This window comes from Glossina fuscipes, unplaced genomic scaffold, assembly GCF_014805625.2.
Source record: "Glossina fuscipes isolate IAEA_lab_2018 unplaced genomic scaffold, Yale_Gfus_2 114, whole genome shotgun sequence".
Classification (NCBI taxonomy): domain Eukaryota; kingdom Metazoa; phylum Arthropoda; class Insecta; order Diptera; family Glossinidae; genus Glossina; species Glossina fuscipes.
This window is the reverse complement of record NW_023998457.1, coordinates 2,523,228-2,527,222: the sequence shown is the minus strand read 5'-3', so window position 1 is coordinate 2,527,222 and position 3,995 is coordinate 2,523,228. Positions and strand designations below refer to the sequence as shown.

The 3,995-nt window shown below is 33.5% G+C and overlaps 1 protein-coding gene across 4 annotated transcripts in view; it reads left to right on the top strand.

Moving 5' to 3' along the window:
* Positions 1 to 3,995, top strand: part of LOC119639969 (box A-binding factor) — a 29,939-nt gene that overhangs the window by 2,642 nt on the left and 23,302 nt on the right. The gene's annotated exons all lie outside the window — the stretch shown is intronic.

Sequence of the window (3,995 nt, the reverse complement as noted above, 5' to 3'; positions counted from 1 at the left end):
AATCCTAGTTTTGCTTATAGTCTTTTTTTTATTTATTTTTAATGCTTTTTCTTTATATCCATCACCAAGGGATGAGGGGTATATTCATTTTGTTTTTTTTCATATTTTATGTAATACGCAAAAGGAAGCTTCAGACATTCTATAACGGGTATTTTTGATTAGTGTGAAATTCTGAATTCATTAAGCTATGTCTGTCCATCTGTTCGGTGTTTGCTGTTGGCACTTTCCTAGTCGGAAAAATGAAGCTGTCAACTTCAAATTTGGCAGAAACATTGGAAGTTCTTGCACTCATTTTGATATTAAAAATGAGCAAATCGGTCAAAGAATACGCCTACAAGACCACGTAAACTGAGAACATCTCTGTTTTTCAAAAGGAAAGGAAAATGCGCTTATTTTCTCGTTGCTCATAAACTATAGCAAATAAATATACAAAAATTTGAAGCAGAAACAACAAGCTTCAAAAATCCCCTAAATTAGATACAAATTCTTGGCCAGTTTCAAATTTGGAATGTGTATAAACACGTCCGTCCGTCTGCCTGCATAACTATAGTCAACACTTCCCTGTTATCGAAAATGAAGATATCGCCTACAGTTTCAAATTTGAAATGCACCTAAGAATGTCTGCCTATTTGTCTGTCCATCTGTCTGCCTGCACAACTGTGCAGTATTTGTGGTAAACTTCCTCCCGTTAGCGAAAGTGAAGACATCGCCTACAAATTCGGAAAAGAATTTAAAATTGACCTAAACTTTTCAAAGAACATGCCTACAATAACGCCCCCATGCCTGAATGACAAAAATTTTTATTTTGAAAATAGAAAAAATCAGCCGCATCCACTCCATACTATGGGACATGAAAATTTAGTTCTTTTACCTCTTTTGTCATTTTTAGGATAACGGTGATGGGTAAAGAAGGTTCGGTCCCGACCCAATTTAATTTTGTGTGTGGAAGTGAAAATATTCTTTTAAAAATGAATGTTTAAATTCCATCCTCGGAGCTTGTCAAGTCTGTTTTGATCGCCAGAGCATACTATTAGGGCAAGAATTGGATAATTGAAAGCTTTTAACAACATTGTAAGCATGTAAGCAGATATTAAGTGTTCAGGATTATTGTTCTCGTGTTTAGTTGATGCGAAAAAGCATTTCCCCCCGAACACATAAGACCAATAAAATTTCAAGTCAATTGAAATCAATTCAATCGATTTCTTTTGGAAAAACTTATTCTGGTTGAAAACACAATGCATTGTGTCTTAAAGCGCAGTTTGATAACGAAAGACTTCTGTTGATCGAAATTCTATTTTCCAATTTCATATATACATGCAATAAGCGAACACTATTTTTACATTTGTCGTAAGAAAGAATTCGTGTTTTTTACAACGCATGAGCAAAATCACCCTATGATGTGTGCTTAAGAAGCGTGAGCGTGCCTTCAGTTTGAATCAAATTTCTTGGAACACCTTACTAGTTAATGCGATGCTTGTTGGCAAGATAAAGCAAAGACAGTTTATTTTTGTTTTTTTCTTGGCCAATTGAAATTTGGCAGCACTTCTTCTAGATAACAGTACCAACTCACTTTTGAATAATTTAATCAGTTTATGTTTAAAGATGATGTAGTGCATAAGAAGCGAGACCCTGTCTTCAGTTTCAATTAAATTTATTGGAACACGACATCAGGTGATGCGATATTTGTTGGAAATATAGAGCAAGGACATCCTATTTTTTTGAATAATTGAAATTTGACCAGACTTCCCAGACAACTGTGATAATTATGTAATTCGTCTGGCCTTTCGCCACGTGCGCACCTTTCGACAATTCAACTGTTTTTTGTATTTAACCTTTTTAATATGATATCAAGTAAAACTACTTGTCGGCGCTTGCCCCATGTTATGCTCTACTTGTGATATATACGCCTATGTCGTATCGTACACTAGATATCTTACCGTATATTACTTGTCCTATCCTATATTATCCTATATCATCACGTTTGCCATATCTTGTATTAGATATCATAGCTTATATTATATATGGTATACTATACATCATGTCGTATATTTTAAGACATATCACATACTACGTGTCATATCGTATTGTATACTAAATATCGTACCGTATATTATTTGTCCTATCCTATATTATCCTAGATAGGTAGATACCGTATGGTATACTTTATATCATGCATGTTTTATCTTGTATTAAATATCATATCGTATACTATATATAGTATACATGCTATACATAGTATCGTATATTTCATACTACATCATACAATATGTGTCAAATCGTATCGTATGCTAGAGACCTTATTGCATAAAACTTGTTCTATCCTGTGCTGGATCATGCTGTACGGAATCAACCACCTATGACCCGCGGGTCAAGTATCGGAAAGTGGGTGCCCATGCGATCGTGGAATCATAGTCACGTATTCTTTATTGATTTATTAAAAGTTGCTAGTAGTTCTGCGCAATTAACTTGAACAAGAACGAAAAGGACGAATTATTGATTAAATTTATCTTTCGAACTCATGTGTGGCAGTCCTAACCTCTAAATGGAGAAAAGAATGGCGGGCATCACGTAAAATTCAATAAACTTATGTAATGTGTACTTAGTTCTGATGATTAAGATATATTTGACGAACTGAATACATCCAAGAAATATTTATATATATATAGGTGTGGGTATGAGTTTTCTCTTAGAAGATTTTCATAGACAAATAAGCTTTCAGACAAAGGTATTACAAGCCTCCTCTTATGAGCTCTTATAATTTTCATTATGTTGATATGATGAATGTATTTTTCCTATTGTTTACCATGACAATGATTTGAGTCATTAGTAGGGAAATTGTTAGAAAACACACGTGCTTCTCAATAATAATAATAACATTTTGTAATCGATATTTTAGAAATATTTCCATGTCGATTATATTTACGTTTACGTGGATTTTTTTGTTTTTTTTGTTTTTGTTTTCATATGTGATACAATTTCAAACTTCAATGACTTTAAACGGTTTCAAAAAAAAAAAAAAAAAATTCTCATTAGCCTATGACTAACGAAAGATTTTATTTAACTCCTTTTACTTCTCACTATACATTACTACGTATGCATTACATTTACAAAGCGCGCCTTATTCATCATAAATATAAGTAAATAAATAAAAATCGTTTAGCGAGCAGAGAAACTTTAAAGTCTCGCAGTGTTTATCTTGTTCCACTAACTACCCATAGATTTATGCTTCACTTTCAATTGATCGTATTTCTTATGTTAAAGAAAACAAAAACAAAAAAAAAAAAAACAACAAAAAGGGAATTAAATGCAAGCTCAGGTGTTTTTACACCGTGCAGTTTGCGGGGAAACGTTTCATTCACTAAAGATTAGCGTAAAGTTGTACCTCGCGCGATATTAAAATAAAAAAAAAAACGCATACGTTTTTCTCTTATAAAATATTTATCATATAAATTTTTTTATTTTTTTTGTTGTATTTCAAAGAATTTTTACGTCTGTTTTTGTACTAAAATGATGTTAAGAGTGTCAGTGTAACAATGGAACAAAAAAAATGATGAAAAGCTTAAAGACTCTGAGCTCCAAGACGACAAGATGAAGGGTGACGTGTTGACGATTCATACTAAGCGTGACGCATGGTGTTGGTTAGAAAGAAGTGGGAAAGGGGGGAGAGAGAGAGAGAGAGAGAGAGAGAGAAGGAGAGAAGGAGAGAAGGAGAGAGAAATTGAGGGAGAGATAGAAAGTAGAGCCGCTCCCAACTCAACCGAAAAAAATTAAGTAAACTCCGTATTCGATGGTTATTAACCTTAACTGATTTTGAGTTTATTTTACAGTCTTTACCCTTGTCAAGTATCGGCTAGAGTTGATTAGAGCTGCAAAGCAGTTTATTTTGTGTGAATGCCTAGAGGCTACTAACCTTAGCCAGTTTTAAGGTTATGTTACAATCTCTACAATTGCCAAATATCGGTTAGAGTCCCTTGGAGTTACAAAGCAGTTTATTT